Genomic DNA, 19,155 nt, shown 5'->3' on the forward strand with positions numbered 1-19,155 from the left:
GACGGGCAGGGGCCCTGGTTTACCCACAACTGTCAGAGGTACACAGACCATAATGAGAAAAACTTCTACAGAGAATCATCCCGAGAGAAGGTGAAGCGCTACTTCACCCTGACCCGAGTGGGAAAAACCAGCCCCCGCCCTCTACTCCTCAGAAGCAGACCTACAAAAATAATCCAAGCATCTGTATCACAGATACAGACGGCTGCAGAGCGCAGGACGGCCCTCGTGACGAGAAGCACTTGAGAAAATGCTCACCGGCACCGATGCAAATAAACTGGACAGGCCAGCGAAACAGTGTCCTGCTTGCACAGCCATCACTCTGCCCCCTGGAGGCCTGTCTGACTACTGCGCTTACATAAGAGGTAGGTTAGGGTTGTCCAAATGAAGTATTATTATACTAAACTAAACCAAACTGATTTTTTTTTTCGCATGGTACTAAGTGTTCTTAGTCCAAAAAACATTTTCCATTTATTTATTTTTTTATTGCTGTTTTTTCTTTGTTTTTATCTGTTTTCTTTTTATTTATTTATTTTTTTAACTCTACAGGTACATGAATAAGGTACAAGATTTAAAGAGACATGTACCTGCTCCAGCATAACAAAGCGGCATTTACAGATGTAATATACAGACATAAGTTTACTCTGTCCAAACAGCAGATACATGGATATGCCAGTAGATTTAAAGAGACATGCGCCTCCCCCGTATACTGTAAATAAAGTGGCATTTATAGATATATAGGCATAAAAAATAATCTTTACTCGTTGCACCATGGATATGTGAATATGCTACAAGATTTAAAGACACACACACACACAAAAATACTGTTTGTAAAAAAAGCAAATGTGACTATGTTACTATATTTAAAGAGACATACATCTCTACCAGGGAAATATATAGAAATAAAAGAAATATAGAAGATATATAGAAATAAAAATACTTTATTTATAAACACACACACACAAACACTCAAAAATTTGCTGATGGAATTTGATTCTCAGAAAAAAAAAAAATGACCCGATTTAAACACACATTGATGCACTTGTACGAAAATCCACAGACAAGCTAAAACAGTCAATGGATTTTTTTCTTCTAGGTTGCCATGGGGACAATAACAGGTAGAGATACGGTGAAGTTGCCGTACACCCAGCTTCCGGCTGGTCTCCGACCCCGGGGCTGTCTGCAGTCTCCTGGAATGACCAGAGGCCCCTCATCGCGAGGGGAAAACGCTCTTCTGCCCGAGACGCTTACTGCACTTCGGATGAGCATTTTTCCGCTTATGCCACCATATCCCGAATCTCGTGTCTAATCCTCTTACGTAAAACCTCGAGAGGCCCTTTGATGTTACCTGTTTATGCGTGTGCTTTTTCCCTGTCCCTCACACGGAGGTATGACTCAGCAAGCCTTTCCAGGCCCGAGCTGTAAAACAACCACCGTGGCATTTCTGGTGCTCTCTGCCGGGAAGAGGCTGGGGTTAAAGGTCGGGTCCCTCCTTAACGCCAACTTCCGGCCAACACAACGTCCCCACACCCAGCCAACTTAACCAACACACATGTGCATGACCGAATCGTAAGAAGTAGCTACCTTTCAATTGACATCCCAAGATGCACATGGGCGGGCAGATGCCCTTCATATGACTGCAGTGTCATCAACATACAATTTGAACTCAACACTACAAGCTGACATCAAGGATATAGGTAACGTTTTACATTTCAGGGATTTTTGAATATTTCCGTTCACAAACATAAAATCTTAGCGGCAAGTGGCCAAATATATGTACAGGTAACCAAGCAGAGCCAGGAGTAGCAAATCAAACATACATATCTATCTATCAAAGCTTTATATCAGGTGGGTCAGCAGTGCTGCTTTTGGAGCAACCCTGGAGGGGGGGCACGTTTTTATCTCTTAAAGATGAAAGCAGCTGATTATCCATATTAATAGCCTTATATATCCATCAGAATTTGCGTATGTCAGTGTTAGCACACCTTCAGTGTAATTCACTGCTAAGCTGCCCTTGATGAAATTGGAATTACTACGTCAGGGGCTCTGTATAATCTGATTATGAATTCTCCATCCATCCATCCATTCACCCACCCATCCATCCATTCTCCACCCACTTCTCCTAATCATGGCTGGAGTGCATGCAGGCAGCATAGGGCAGGTATGCCCCAAATAGTATGGCCTGAGATGATGAGATTACAAAAAAATGTGATGTGAATTTAGAAACACTGATAACCCACGTAAAATTCATCTGAGCTGGAACACAACAGCATGGTGTAACTGAAGCAGCCAATAGACTGAGGTAAGGTGCTAATGTTCATATTCTAATAAGAACATAAGATTATCAAAGTCTTATATTATCAAAGTTTTGCTGAAGAACTCGTCTGACCTCATGCAGGATGGAAAGGGGTTGCAGAGAAAAGGGTGGAGGCCGGTCAGCGGTAAAAGTTTCTCAATCGTGTCACATGGCCAGAGACTGAAAATTGCAGAATTGCATGCATGAATATGCGCATCCCAGGCTGGGCGCATGCACATGAGTGTCTGTGCCGACAGGGAGAATGCGAGCGTCCTGCGACGGCAAGGAAGGGGAATATTTTACCTGCATGAATGCGTGAGACATCACTGTGTTCACACGCTACCTGCCTCTAACAACTGGAATCTAAGTCTAAGCTCTGACAGCAGGAGAGAGACAAGAGGATTAAGTTCTCTGGCAGGATTGTCCAGGCAGCAGCAGTTGCTATTCCAGCTGTTGCCCAGGAAACTAGCTACCTGGAGGTAGAGAGCCCAGGAAAAGCGGGCATTGTTAAAGTCAAAGTCGGAATTCCCAAACAGACATTTTTCCGGATATGTTGATATCCTTCACGTACGCGGAGAGCTTCCTGTACAGATGTCTGACTTCAGAGTCACTCGCAGTGAAGTAACAGTGACTGAACACCTTGGGTAGCGGAAAGACTGAAAGTGCATGTCAAGAAGAGGAACAATGAGCTGGCAGAAAGTGGTATTGTACTGAAAAAGACACGTTAATGCCAGCTCTTTTTTTTTTCGCTTGTTTTGATTTTGATGGCACATGTGGTTATCTGCCTAATTTAATATGCTTCCCACTGGATCCAGAGTCCTTAAAGGAATGGCAGGTCTCATTCATGCGTTCGCTGGATTTGTCAACATTTATTCACGAGCATGCTTCTAAATGAAAATGCCAGTTATTTCCAAAAACACACAAAAATAGTATGTAATATCTCGAGAAAGTAAATGACAATCCAATAATAATAATAATAATAATAATAATAATAGGGATTCAGCAGCTACACTGCTTGGACCCCTAATAATATATTGAAATAAATTAATCTGCGGCCATGTTCGCCCGGCGAGATCGGAGCCGTGCTACTGCGGTTAGCGATGATGTCACCTCTCATAGCCAGTGCAGATGGCGGATACAGGGAGGGGAGTGTGTGGTTGGCAAACACGGTACAGTAACGTCTTCTAAAAGGCTCGTCTACTGTGGTCAGTAACCAAGGTCAAAATATGCATCTTCTGTGAACGTTTGCAGCTTCTCGCTCTCTCTCTGTGGCTTCTTACTCAGTAAATATGGGCATCAGGTAGCACAGCGGTCATGGACATGGGCTCCCAGGAGGGGTCCAGCTGTAAGGTCCGATCCCACTTGCTCCACTGAAATTTATAACTGCATAAACGGGTAAAAAATTCCGATGTGTAAGCAACTCCGGGCAGCGTACCGCGCTAGTAAATAAACAGGCCATCTTGGCTTTCTGGAAGGATCCTCTGCCCACTGGGCAAAAGTAGTCAGGCTTGTTTTGAATCAGTAGCTTTCAGGGCCGAGTTTCTCCAACATCTTACTCCACAAGAACTCACTTTACAGACCCGTCGCTCTGCCATCGTCTCTACATCCCCTCGCTCCCTCGACTTCCTTCTCCTGCCCCCGTAGCTGGAAACTGCACCACGGCCAAAAACAGAAACTTGGACAACTGGGCTTCTTGTGCATCTAAAGGAAACACTGACAGTGTTTTGATTGGACGCGAGTCTTTCCACGAGAACCTGCTTCTTCTTCTTCTTTCTTTCTTTCCACCGCTAGTTTAAACAAAAGGCCAGAAGGAACAACACGACCTCATCCCGTGGTTCCTAGCCCATCAGCTGACAGCCAGACAGGGCCTCGTGAAGCCCCTGCCTTCTCCTGCCTCGACGTCGAGTGGCGAACGAGGCCGGATGGGAATGTTACCAAAACAAAGCCGACACAAAGCACAGGAGAGAGACGTGGAACGAGCCTATTGACACAGCACAACGCGAATAACTCGCGAATAATAAGTTCCAGCAGCTTCATTTTAATTATCTTTCCTATTCCTGAGGAATCATAAATTATGCGGCGACAACAAATAATTCAAAACGCAATCAGCTATCAAACTGTCCTGTGTCCTGCGGATGAATGCAGTCTGTCATTTGTGGACTCCGCCGCTCCCCTCTTACCCAGACCCTTTCAGAGAGTAATAAAACCTGGAAGGATGATCAAAAAGTTTCTCACACGGGGCTATTTACACGAATGTACGGTGAGTAATTTGACTTGACACCAACAGGGATCTCAGGGCCGGCTTCTACAAAGGAGTAGCTCCCATATCTAAAAAAGCCAACAACCATTATGTTAAACGCGAGCAGCTTCTTTGAAACCATAACACTCCCATGCCGCGACGGCACAAAAGTCATTATTAGCATGCGAGATTTTTGTTCTGCGCGGTCAGGCTTGATCAGTGATCCCTTCGCAATGCCGCGTGATGCGGGATTAGCTTTCTGAGACCTCGAGACCCTCTTACACTTTGGTTTTCTTTTGTAGATGTGGGGACCCATCAGTCGGCTGTGTCCACGGACTCAATGCTTCATTCGGCTCAATGGTTCATTCAACGGCTATCAACCCACTAACCCATCTTCTAGCAACGGGCCAGCTTTGTTAGGTCCTACGTCCAGGACCACAGTTCTGGCACAAAGCTCAGTTTTCGCCTGCTCACTCTTTCCATTATTGCCTCAAAGATGCTTATTGAATAGATAACAATCAGTGTCTTTGATCATCATGTGAATAAAAAATAACTAAGTGTGTTTTACTTCCCAATGATGATTAAAGTACTTAAAATCATTCAAACGAGGCCCAGAAACCTGAATATCCACTGCCCCAGTGCATTTAGGGAAAATTAGCAGGGAGCATCACCCGCCGCTATGATGAAGGCTGTGTCAGGGATTGTGCAAGATGTTATTCCAGGATTACTGACCAACCACTGATGAAGATTGGGCTTCTCGCGACTCACATCTTCATGCTTGAAGCCAGGCCTGATATAAGGCTGCATTTCAAACCAAGCCAGGAGAGATGGACAGCCAGGCACCTTTTGTCCTTTTATCGTAATCACACCCCCGCTTTCCAACCTATAAATCACTGGGCCTACATGAGAACATCTCTGGCAGGGATAGCGAACAGACCCATTGGACACAGGGACCTGGCACTAAGCTAAGCGGTATACTGGGGATATCTGCTAACGTTTTCTGGACTTGATGGCTTCCAGCAAATGTAAGCACCCAAAGAAAGGGGCTGGATCCATGAGCGAAAAATAAACCAGGTTGAGTCCTGTGCAGTGGGGGTGAGGGAGAAGCCAAAACAGGCAAGCTGTGGTCATGGGACCAGCATCAAAACCTTGTTCTGGGTGACTGGGGGCCGACACGAAACAGAACAAACCACGTTACACATGCAGGAACAAGGGGCAGGAGAACTGAATTAACCCTGGTAAATGTGGTTACTGTCCCCCCACTCATCCCCGGAGCTGAACAGAGGGCACACCAACCCCCTAACCCCCCCACTCCCTGCAACTTTCCTCCATGACACAATAAAAATTGCAAAAAATGACTCTGCAAAAGAACAGGATGGAAGACGGATAGATGGATGAATATTTACCAGACACCAAGCTGCTAAATAACCATTCTATCTAATGGCATCAAAGAAGAAGCAAAATACTTAACAAAACGGGCCTCTTGCAAACAAAATCAGCATTTGTATTTACAACCTATTTACATATTTCCCCAAAATAAAAGCGTCTGAGGCTGAGATTAAAAAGCACGTGTCCTTCACAGTCGCAGCCGTCCGGCTGTCCCCTGGGTAGCGTGCGCTGAATCACGCCCCGCACGTTCATCGTGTAATCCGCCGCAAAGCTGCTCAGCCTCCGAGGGCCTAAACGAAGGGGAGGCGGTCTGGCGAGCGGCTCCGTTAAACGGGCAGCGACAGAATGGAACAGGACGAACGTGAAGAGAGCCCCTCCGTCCACGGGAGTGCGGCGTTACATGGCGAGACGCACAGCGGCGCTCGCCGAGGACTCTGTCGAGTCTCATTCTTAGCTAATTAGCAGGCACTGGCCCGCCCGTGCAAACGAGCGAAACATCGTAATTAAGAGCCATGGTGGGAGCCTGAATCACGCATCAAACTCCTCTCAGAGCCGCATTCCAGCACAAGTAATTGCCTTCTGCATTTGATGGCTGCGTTTAGGGCTTCATGCTCCTCTCTTTAGTGAGGCTAGGCAGCGATTAAACGATAAAACGACGAGAGGCGCCGTCAGCCTCGTCGCGATTAGTCGAGATTTTTAATTTCCCACCATATGAAGTGCCTATGTGGCAGGTAGAGGCAGATTTCGAATTAATTAGCGAGCATCAGCTTTGTGCATGCGGAACGCCCGACAGGCTCGGCGTTCGAACCACTTCCTGCCTTGGCGGGTCCCATTAAACATCTAAGTTTGCAGACACCGTGAAAGAAGCGAGCGCGTGATCCTGGCTTCCAAGTCCAGGCATCCGCTCCCCACAGCAGGTGAGGATGATCATTCCCGGAGAGTCAATGACAAAAATCTGCCGCCCTCCCAAAATACTTTAAGCTCCAGACGCCACTGCACCATATTACATTCCGGGGAAATACATATTTTTTATTATCAGCAAGAAAATTCAAAACTGCCGGGTAGATTTATTCCATATAAAATCACTTATTACCGGGAACACATTCAGAAACCTGTCAAGTATTAATTGGAATTCCATCACTGAATTGTAGAGTAACATGATAAATCTGTGTGATTTGAATAATACGCGGGAAGCTGCAGTTTCATTTCCGCTTGCCGCCTCGAAATCGTGTTACTGAAAGTTCCAAATAAACTGTCGACTTTCAAACAGTCCCGTACAAAAAAAGTTACCAATGAGAAGGAGCAAGTTACACTGAGGGCAATACATAACCATATTATTCATATTGCTTGCGGATGTATTTTACTAAGATGTGTAAAACAAACTAAATAAAAGAGATGGTTAGCTTCCGATACGACGAATTTTAGCGATAAATACGGCTGACCTGTTTTTCCACTAGAGCAATTTAGCTTATGGTTCCTGTCAAAGGTACAACAGCAGGAACCAATCTATTGAACTGATTGCACTGCTGGGCTGATATTAAACCTCTGCATATTACCGGCAGCCAGCATTCTCAGAAAGCTAATCTCCGTGGGCAGAGACATCTGCAGGAAGGTGCCAGGGACCTGGACTTAAATGTGGCTCCATTTCAGTCTGGAGATGAGCTGCACATGAAGCCAAGGAGCAGTGAGGTGCTGACCGAAACACTCCCAGCCACAGCAAAGTAAAAACTAAGCCAGGATTCCTGACCAGGAACAAGTGGACAAGCTGGAATCCCAACATCTAGCTAATTATTAGTGCAGTGAACAAGTTGGGATCATGTGTACATATTGTTGCATTACCAAACACAAGATAAGTACAGCTAACTCGATAGATTACATCGATAAGGCTAAACAAATGGTGTAATTGAAGTAGATGGGAATAGCAGAAGCTGAATGCAGATCCTGAATCAGTCATTGATATGCCAGTGTGCAGTAATGTACAGTGTGCAATGTGCTCATTCATTGTTCACAGATCAGCCAAAAATACAAATGCTTCAGGGATAATAATAACAATAATAGCAAACAAACAAACAAAACATATAGGTGATGAAGAGAAACCTAAATAATTCATCAAGTTGCCATATACCAATCGTAGATGTATACAAATAAAAATTACAATCGATTGGTTCATATTTGAGACAGGAAGCCTATTTTGCTTGGCTAACACAAAGGGGACTGTTTTTAATGCTGCACAGGTAAAACTGTCTCCTGGGTGAAAGGAAACGAAAAATAAAAGGCACACACCGAAAATGAACGTCTACGGCTGTACGTAATAGCTGTACGTGCGACTTTAGCCTTGAAGGTATCGATTGCTTCCCAGGCAAAGCAATTCACTGACAAACAGAAATTATGCAGATCGCACTGGAAGCACACTGTGCCAATGGAAGTAAGCGAACTGTGCCACTGGAAGAGATGGCACTCTACCCTCCATACATGCAGCCGATCCTTCTGGATGAGTTTGGGCTGCGCGGTCAGTGTGGAGTTTCCAGCCGTACGTAACTACAAACCAGCGGCAGAACTTTCCTCAGAAAAGGCAGGCATTTTCCAAGGGCGAGCATGCTTGCCAGGAATGTTGCCGCAAAATGTCGTTAGTACAATTCATTTTATTTGGGTAGCATATATCGTCCATTCTTTTATCTGTTAAATCCCCACAAATGGTCAGAAACATTCAAGCTACGCTGAAAATACCCAGAATTAGGGCCCCAGCAGGACAAAAAATAGGTAATATAAATATAGACTATGAGGAGTTCATGACATATGAAAACAGATTCACTGACATTACCTGGGTCTGAGTGGGATTCAAAATGACATATGTCTCAAGATCTTTTTTCTTAGCATTATTGCCATATGTATATAGACCAATGGATTTCTTAGTTGAATGCTTCCTATTCACCACAGCGCCAAACAGAAAATAAGCACAGCAGCGGACAATAAACAGCAAAGAACTACATGATGGTGCGATCAATAACCAAAGAACGCGTCTTCAAATGTTATTTCATAGTGGTTCATATACATGACCGAGATTCTCAAAAATGTTTGATCGTCGTTTTTTTCCTTCGTAAGTGAACTTTAAGAAACAAAATACCAACTGCTAGAAAAGCATCGTTAGATCGTGGTATCTGGGTGAAATCACTGACTTTAAGAACATCACCATGGCACATTGCTTCCTCAAATCATGTCTTGCAAACATGGCATCTATTATGGGCATTTCGACACCGTTCTGCTGAGCTGTGCCGTGTTCGACCCTGATATGAGCTAATTAAACTCCGTCTGCAGGCCTCCTGTTAACGCTGGCTCTTGAAGTCGCTATCAGATGGCGGGATGTGCATTTAGGCTGTTTCCACCACTGAGTTACAACCTTAATGTACTCCTGCGCACACACGGATCATTACGGGCGATTTGAGATTAAATCGAACGTCAGGCTAGCTGAGAAAAGGCGAGAAGATCACAGCCTGGGGAAGCGAGCGGCGACGCTGGCATGCAGAGAGGGGAGGAGTCGAGCCCGGCGGAAGATAAGCACAGCTGGGGAAAACACAGCCGTTTCCTTGGTATCAAAGGAGTCGGATGGCAAAGTGATAGTCTGTGCTTTCAGAAAGGAGGGTCCAGCAAGTATATAAGAAAACAGGTTTCTGGCATCAAAGACAATTGGAAAAAACTATGAAATGAGGCACCACATCCCCCCCCCCCCCCCCCCCCCGCCAAAAAATTAGTACATGATACAGTGTTAATATATAAACAAATAATATGCACCCAAAGAAATTTTAGCCCCTCAAGACAAGTGAGATTAAGACAAATGCCACGAAAGATCTATCTTCCCACCTAAATCACAGTTACTTAATTGAAATATATTTCCAAATCTTTCAGCCATTTAACTTCACATGAGCAGCAGTCTGATTTAGTAAAACAATATGAGTGAAACGTATAAAACGTAAAAGCAGGGTTGATGTCGGAACATGCATTAGCAAGTAGCATTTGATTTAAAAGGCTCTGTGCGAGTTTTAGGTACAGTAGTTGATTCGCGGGAAGAAAAACAATTATGCAAATCTCACAAAGGAAAAATATTCCCTTTCATCATTGTTCCTTTTCAGTATTAATGTTTAATGCATCTCTTTACCTTGTGCTTACCATTGAGTTAAATTCCACTACACAATCATATTTATACAAAACATTTTGGTGATATAACAGGACCCCATCAGGTAAATTATACTACACACTTTGGCTCTTACTACATATTGATATATTGACACTGGAATTGTGTTAATTAACATTACTTATACAAGAACCTGTGGGGCAGATTATATACAGACAGACAGTCATTTCCATAAGTCTTGAAAACGTCATTATCCCATTGGGTGAATCTTACTCATTGAATCAATTATCTAGGTGTGTTCAATATCAATGCCATTCTCATTGGTTAGCCAGATGCTAACAGGCCTTATGCTAATAACATAAAAAAAAATCCATAAAGCAGGTTAGTTTTTTGTAGCATTGCATAGCTAGAAACATTAATGCCGAAAATTTCAGTGGGGAAAAAATAAAAAGATGAAATTTTACAGTCCACCAGTTTCATATTACAGTTAACAGCTGTAAAATATTAAATAATACAAACAGTCTTTTGCTCAAAGCAGACAAATCCTGACTTTTGGTTTCAAAGGAACCCATTTGGAATTCATCCAAAAACACTGTTAAACAGTCCAAATTGCTTTGTGCCAAAACTGCAAATTGAGCTGCATCAGTAAATCCCTCAATTAATAAAAAAATTACTCATTTCATCTGTAAGTGTTTAATTTGCTCACAGTCAGAACACTTATCAAAGTACTCACTTACAAAACACTTATAAAACATTAACACACCTCAACTGTCTGCAAAGGAGAGGTTAAACAAAACATGAAAACTTCTAATGACATTCCCGTCAATAAACTTCAAAGGGTCCAGAGCCAAAACTATCCAATACAAATGTCAGACCGTTCTCCTTTGTGTACCTATAATGTTGAATAAATACATTAATTTCTTCATTACAGTCGCGCTAACTATGGCGTATTTTCTCAAGAAGCAAACGCAATATTAATTAAATGATATTTAACTGGTCTTACATCGGCCATCGTCTTCGAAACTGGGTCGTAAAACGTGCAGGAGAGCTGGCGGCAAATCCCATAATACGGCCCTTATTTTATTCATTTGGCGGTACACAAAGCCCCCTAGCGGCGGAGAGAGGCGCTGTCAACCTTCCCTGGGTGTCCGCAAGCTGCCCAGTGCGATTTTCAACACACAACGATCACTATACTTCCATGTTGAAATGCAATGTCAACAAGCAAAAGTCAGGGCCAGAAGAAGACGGGCAAGTGATCGGCTAAGCAGTCTCCTCACTAGAATAATGCCAGGAGAATAAGGCAGCAGGGTATTTCACAATGACCCTTGTGGTAACAGCCCAACTCCCTGCTGTATTAAACCAAAGCTGCGTGAAGCTGTCTGCGATTTCTGACGCCCAAAAGGCAATTACTGGCCACTGTAGTAATAATAATAATAATAATAATAATAATAATAATAATAATGGACAGAAGTTGTATAAATGCCAACCTCTTGTCTTGTCGCACTACAAAATATGTATAAAAAATGAACATGAATTTTAAACTTCTAAGAACATTCAGAGGAAGGTTTCCCTTCTTCAGAAATTAGTCCAAATATTCAGTTCGTTGACTTGCCGTGATTAAATCTCGTTTAGACCTTATTAATATGCATTAAACTTAGAAGGACGGAATGTCACTTAGGCGCCCACCTTTGATTTCGGTTTGTAAATCACAGTCGCTTTTTTTGTTGTTGAAAAAGGCTTGATATTTCGTTCCGAAATACCGCTCTCATATAGAGCCTACATATGTAAGCAAACCTGCATGAACATGTCTATTGCAATATTATACGTACAATGTCACACATGTTTATTTTGACCATTTATTGTGATTACAGGCATATGCATACGCAGGAAGGCTATGCTGCTGAGAGTAGAAGCACGGCTATAGTACAGCTCTGTATATCCCTAAAAGAGCCATTCACAATTCATGGTAATTTACTGCGAAGTTAAAGTAGATCGCAACAAATAAACACATTTCCGCGATGTAGTTCATGCACTGGATAAGTACATGTATTAAATTAGGAAGCCAGTAAAATCAATTACGGCAAAATTAATATTCCTATAATATAAACACAAGTATAAAAATCACATTTTTAAAAGCTATAGAACGTAACTATCTGGTAATGTCGGGCACTAATAAGACGTCAGTTTCTGCCTTTTAACCATAATTCAGTTTATTCTCGTATGATCAGAAATCGCCATCAGACTTACCTTAACATCATTCTTGGGATTTTGCCTTACTTTAACCTCGGTCGTCCCCGATTAGTTACATCCAAAATTCACTTACGACATTAATCCACAAATCTAAGCACATGTGTTTCTTTTTCCCTATTCGGATCTTCCACTTAGCGCCTTTCGCGCTGCTTTAAGTCTTCATGCGGAGTCCGGCGGTGGAGCAGATGCATGCGGGGATCTGCAGGCGCAGGCTGCTTGTACCTCCGGCACTCAGGGCGCTGTGTCGCCTCATACCCTGGTGCTGTGAAAGTATGTAGTTTGAGGCGCTGCACAGCATAGACGCGGCGAGAGTGGCTCACACGGCGTATGCAAAGGGGCAGAAATAGGGAGAGGGATGGGGGGGGGGGGGCGGGGGGCTGACGTCACCGCCCGGGATCAACTCGCTCCCCGGGATCCAGCAAAGGAATCTGTCATGCGAGAGATCGAACGGTGATCGGACGTCAGGAAGACGACTTCAACGCAACTCCGGTTATCGACTGTAAATGGGGGGGGGGGAGGCTCCACTGCCCCTAAATCATATTAATTTGCTGCAAAAAGCCTTAAATAGGCGAAATGTCAAAAAAGCGCACTGAGACAAAAATATATTTACGGATAAACACGAATCGCATATATTTCATATGACGCAACATTAAGGATAAAAGGGAAACATATGATTCCTTAAACTAATATCGTGTTTACTAATGAGCTTGGAAGAAAAAACATCTATATAATCGGCTAAATGAACTGAAATGAACTCCATGGATAACTTGTTGAGGATGATGATCATTACGTACCTTTAATAATAATAGTTAGAATAAACGATGCATATAAACAGACCCGGGATATTAATTAACCAGCGACCGCGGGACTTAAATATGGAAGAGTCCTGGACGCAGGGAGAAGGCTGCATGTGTTAAAGAACTGGACAGAATTACGTGGAATCCTTGCACTGCATAATCTACCAAATACACCGCCGAAGGCACTTCTTTCTGTGCAAATAAAGAATGAGTTTAATCCAACCTCCAAGTTAATCAGTTTTCTGTGAGATATTGCAAATCATTTTAAGCACAACTTCCGGCTTACATGTTTGATTTAATAACAACAAACCGTATGCAAAAACTGATAAGATACGCTCTCAAACTTAAAATGAATAACAGGAAAATAAATCTCACGCTCTGCCAGAGAAGATCCCCCCCCCAGCACCCCACATTACAGTCACACTTTTCCAGTCTATGCATATGCCACGGTGACTTGCTCCAAACACCCAGCTATGGGTGACAAGCTGGGTGACAGGCCAGGCCATCACGGGGCACATACATGCACACGATCATACAGGACCGGCCAAGGTGCGGGGCAACCCCCCAGCCTTAGGGGGTTTAAAATTTGCATAATTTAAAGGTAGCACCTTCAATCCTGAGGAATTCATATAAGTGTAGAACATATGTAGTAAACGCAGCTGTAAATAATTTATACCAGACATTTTCTTTTTACCGTTTTAACGTCGTTGTTTTTGGTGTATTTATAAGAAAACCTATTTTAACCTAAGAATCCTTTCATCCCACCTTAAAAAAAAAAACCTACATCAAAGCGTCAGCTGGTTAAACGAATAAAATAGGACATCATTTATGAAAACAAATAATGTGGTTTGAAATGATGCATTTCATCTTCATGTGCTTTATTGTGTTGTGTAAATACAGCTGTGGGATAGAAGGACACTGGGGCTCACTGAAAGGTAAATGAGCTGCATTACTCATTTTTGAAAACGGGCGACGATAACCACTTACTGAAGATGTCTCCTGGATCACGGGGGCCGACAAACTTCATAATAATGAAATAAGTGTCAGGCTAAAGCAGCTGAAACTGGAAACCTGCCTGTTTCCCCCATTTTCCTCGCTGACACCATCGCGTACGGCAGGGGAGGACAGTCTTATTCGCAAAGGGCCGCTGTGTGTGCGGGTTTTCGCTGCAGCTCCGTAATTATATTACTAATTAGAGGACTGATTGGCTGAAGAGTCCTCACACCTGGGTTTGAACCGCTGACCTACAGGTTACCCCAAAACCTGCATACTGTACATACCAATAAGGATAAGATCCGTGTACGGTAACTGATGAAAACCTTCTAGCTGGATGGGAATTACGCTATTTGGGCAAAATTTCTAGATGACAATTTCATATCTGCAGAATCCGCTGCCATCCCATCCCAGGTGCCCCCCCCCCCTCCCCCAGCCTTGTGCCCAATGCTGGCTGGGATGGCCTACCCCCTCCCCCCCCCCACCCCTCCCGAAGATAAACAGCTACAAGATTGATAATATAGCTGGAAGGTGGTCCGATAAGAGTGGGCTTGTTTTGGATCATAAAATCCGCAGAAATAAAAAAAAAAGAAAGACGACTGCTTTAGAAAAGCAGGAAAACTCATACGTTTAATATTCCCCTTTTAATTTCCCTTTTGGGAACATCTAGGATGAAGGCCAGAATGCACTTATCAACAACGGAGCTTGGATAACTGACGACCTTCCTCGGAATGCAGATATCTCTCTTATGGACTTTTATGCTGTAGCATGCGTTGGTCTGCTTCAGCCTCCGGGATGTTCCGGTCGTCCTTATCATTGCCAATGATCACGCAGATACGTTTATTTATGTTTAGAGACACATATACAAAGACCTCTGCATAAAAAGGTAAGAAGAAAAAAAGATGACCGATTGTCAAAGGACTGTGAAATAGGTAACACAATTAAATGAAATCCTATCTTTCTAATATGTGATTAGACTTTTCCCTGAAATCTCACTTCCTGTTCTGTCCAGCATCATAACTTACAACATGTCTTCAGTAAGGATATGAGGTGTGCATGGATGACATTGTAGACTGCTCTGACCTCTCGATATCGTAATCAATGGCGACGTGGTGTGCCTGGGCCGCCCCCCTGGGCCTGAGATTAAACGGACGAGCGGGGGGTGTCACTTTCAGCATGTGGCAGCCTTCACGGGCACGTCGGACAGCTAATGTCTGACGCTAACGGCTTCTGTCATCTGCACCACACTGTCCATTTTAACCACATCCTGGCTCTGAAAGGACGCGATCGTCTCCACTCTGACACCACAACACTCACCCGAGCCCTTATTCAAGAAATACGCTTCACGTCGTTCAGTTCCTACAATTCAATTTGGTAACACAATGGTATAATTAATAATGCCATGTATCAAGTCTCATTAATCACAATTAGTATTATTATTATTACCGAACTATAAATATTAAAATGTAAGATGTGCTTTCACCTGCCTCTGAAATGTATCATAGGATTCACAAGTTACTGTTTTAACATGCAGTTCCTCTAAATGAATAAAGTTTACTTTATCACACAGAAATGGACCGACTGTGATACTAGGCGCGTTCATGGTTGGATTTATGAGCACAACTTCTGTTTTACCTTCAAGTAAGAGTCTGGTTCATCATTGAGCGTTTTAGTATTCCATTTCCCAGTTAGCTGTCTCGTAATTTACTTTCAGCTCAGAAAAATACCAATGAAATTTAAGGGGATCGCCTTCCTTGGCTGCGTCAGGCGCGGGAATAATAAGCAGATAGCTTATCGGGGGCCATGATGGGAATTACTTGTTGTAAAGTAATGAGATGCGTCAGAAAGCTGTTTAGAAACGACTTGGTATTTCAAATGCATTCCAAACAATTTGCCAGTGATGTCAGTCCTCCTCAAAGTTACTTTTATAGGGACTAGGCATTAATCGCAGGGACCGCAAACGATTAGCCTGATGTCAGCTGACTTGATATTGCTGTCTGCTTCAGAATTATAGAGTAACAGATTGTGTTGTGCATTAAACATTTTATATGTATTTAAACCGTAATTTTGGCATTTTAAACCGTACATACTGATTAAACCTATAAGTTTTAACTGAGTAAAACTACAACAAGCCATTTGCTTGTTGCACAGTCATTTGCACCACGAATTTAAATTCTAATCATTGCTTTCCCGGTAATCTCAGTTCTGCAGGCAATTAATTTATCCTTGAGCTATGCAGAAATTACCCAGCGACTGGACAGAATCCAGCTGCCAGATCACAGCGAAGCAATCCTGGCACAGAGAAAATTGCAGAAATGCTGTCTGCTATTTACGTCAAAAAAACAAAAAAAAAACAAAAGAAAATGGGCAACAGGTATTGCAATGGGAATGGATGCTGATGGACCGGCCTTTGGGTGAAGCTGGCCATGTAGAATTTAAGGGGATTAGCTGAACTGTGCATGAATCGTACGAAGATAAAGCAAAAAGCCACCACAGTATGTATAAGGACAACAGATCTCAAAACATTTAGTGACGGTACACAGGTGGAAAGCTGTCGTCAAACTTTATATGGTTTATATTAAGTTTATATGGATTTTCTTCTAAAGCAAATGGTACGGAAAAGGATGCAGTACTGATATTTATAAGGTTGGTCTATCACTGAACAGAGCTACCTGTCCATCTGATACCAAAATGGACTATTTCTCACTATCAAGTAATACTACTACTGAAGTAAGATAATTTATTTAAAGATTTTTTTTTTTTTTTTTAGGAAATCTGTCAAAAAATATATAGCATGTGTGGATTATTTTGCAGGTTGACAATTTTTACCCAACGCATCCGTCGGGTCATAATGTCTGTGCAGAGTCACCTGCAGAAAATTCGGGGGGGGGTTAAAAAATTCGAAAATCGCAGCTCTAGGGCGCATGGGACGTGTTTAGCGGAAAGGATATGTGCGCTGCCATCAATTCCTGACTAGAAGATGTGGTTCGCTGGGATCAGCTCTGTGTGGAGGTACAGTATCTCCATGTTGCTGCTGTATGCAGGGGCGATTCTAGGATTTTATTAGGTGAGGGGCATAAGGGGGGGGGGGCATAATTCACATATGTGAGCCAACCTTATGATTAGCCAATGAAATGTGGAGTTGGTGAGTGACAGGGGAGGGGCACTCCAGGGGCCAATCAGCTTTCGGTCGGGGCCAGTGCCCCAATGGCCCCGCCCATGTTTATGCACCTGACTGTACATTTCCTACAGGTAGTTTTCTCAGTGGCAAGATGTCCAGGCAGACTGCTAAGTGTATATATCTGTCCGCGGGTGGACTGGCCTCCTGACCCATTTTGCTCCCTGATCCTGAGCAACGCCGCCATGTCCCAGTGAGCGACTCTCCAGAAAGACAGCTCAGGATTTATGGAAACGCAGCTTAACTGACTAGTAAATGTGTGCCTGCGCTGACTGGATTCCTGACTAGAGCTTCTGCCTCCTGTGAGACGAAGAACGGATCAACCCCGGCAGCTGACCGGAACATGCCAGTTCAGCAGGACCTGCTTTGGGAGCTCGGCACCCTAATTAGAAACGATCACGCAGAGAAAAAAAAACTAACAATAAGGAGCTTTAAAAGAAGGAAACCGGAAAGACATGAAACAGCGGCAAACATGCAGAAAGGAAAAAAACAAAAAACTGAGAAACTCAGTCCCTACGAGATCCACAGAATTGCTATCTGCTGCCACCTGTAGGTCACATCTCACATCTGCAGTCCACTCGTGTGCTCTGTATGACGTCCCACCGCCTTGCAATTGGCCCATTTTATCAGGCTTCCATTTCTGTCATTTCATAAAATCTGAATTCTCACATATTTCATTTTTAGTCATTATCATGTAAATGCTGCGGTATTAAAGATAGATAGATAGATAGATAGATAGATAGATAGATAGATAGATAGATAGAAAGAAAAAAATCACAGTACCTGCAAATCTTAGTCCTTTAGTAATGACCTTCGTGTTTGCATCTTATTTTTTAACCGTTACCAAACGATGGAATTTATGTCATTTCCCACAAAAAAGAATGAACATTTTGCTTCCTCCCAACAGTGTATTTATCTGAGATCACTAAATAACAACAAAAAAAAAACATTTAGAATCTTTAGGATTGAAAAAGTAATTAGGTTTGCAACCCACTGCAATGTGAAACATTATAATCTTTTCTTAGATGTCATTAAAGGGGAAGATGAGGAGCTCGCATGGTAGAGAGCCTGACACCGATATCTTTGATTTAACAATATGTTCTGCTGTATTTTATTATATTAAAGGATATCAAAGGCGACACATCACCAAAGCTATCTCTGCTCTCATGCTGCCGGTCAGGTGCACGACTATGCGCATGTGAAATAGTACAAAATCTTCCTATGACGTATGCGTTTGTCATCAAAGGGATAAAAAGAGGGGGAACTGTTTTGTAGCTCGGGCTGAAAGTATATGGTGAGTGCAAGTGGGACAAAATCTGATAAAAACCAAACAAGGATTGACGGAGTTCATGCAAATCACTGCATAATCACTTTAACGTAATTTCTGAAACGTGGAAATGGGACTAATCAGGCTGATTCCCCTGCGTCGACGTCAAAGGCAAACTTGCGCGGGCCATTACGAAAGAAAAAAAAAAACGTTTAGATTTAAAAAAAAAAAGGATATTATCTCATTCTTCAGTACCTCCTTTCAGATTCAGGAAATTGCAATTTCAGATATTCAAGTGGCTGACACATCCTTGTTGCATTCATGTGAAGAGAGTTGGTAAACCACAGTGGAAATCTAATTTTGGCTGTTTGAGGAAGGATGAGAAAATGCTATCTACTTCACGGCTGGTTAGCGTTTAAAGGTGTCTTTCATTTCGGAGCGATGATGGTTTGCAGGGCGGCGGGAGTTTCTGTCATATGTTACCATTTTTAAGATCCTTCCTCTTCCAGCCCCTTATAATTTTAGGGCTGCATATATACATTAAGTGGTTCTTAAAGTATTATAGCCAATTTTCTGTCGGTTAAATTCCCTGGCAAGAGAGACGATCCTCTTGAAACCCA

At 42.9% G+C, this 19,155-nt stretch overlaps 1 protein-coding gene across 19 annotated transcripts in view; it reads right to left on the reverse strand.

Annotated features, from left to right (window-relative positions):
- LOC125720343 (receptor-type tyrosine-protein phosphatase delta-like) overlaps positions 1 to 19,155 on the reverse strand; it is a 274,785-nt gene that overhangs the window by 113,072 nt on the left and 142,558 nt on the right. For 5 of the 19 annotated variants that reach the window (XM_048995637.1, XM_048995636.1, XM_048995634.1 and 2 more), the window contains exon 1: positions 12,298 to 12,620. The exons of the other annotated variants lie outside the window; for them this stretch is intronic. The gene's annotated coding sequence lies outside the window, so the exon portion shown is untranslated. Of the gene's footprint in view, positions 1 to 12,297; positions 12,621 to 19,155 lie in introns of those variants that run through there. 19 annotated transcript variants of the gene reach the window in all.

Source organism: Brienomyrus brachyistius, chromosome 25 (genome assembly GCF_023856365.1).
Source record: "Brienomyrus brachyistius isolate T26 chromosome 25, BBRACH_0.4, whole genome shotgun sequence".
NCBI lineage: Eukaryota > Metazoa > Chordata > Actinopteri > Osteoglossiformes > Mormyridae > Brienomyrus > Brienomyrus brachyistius.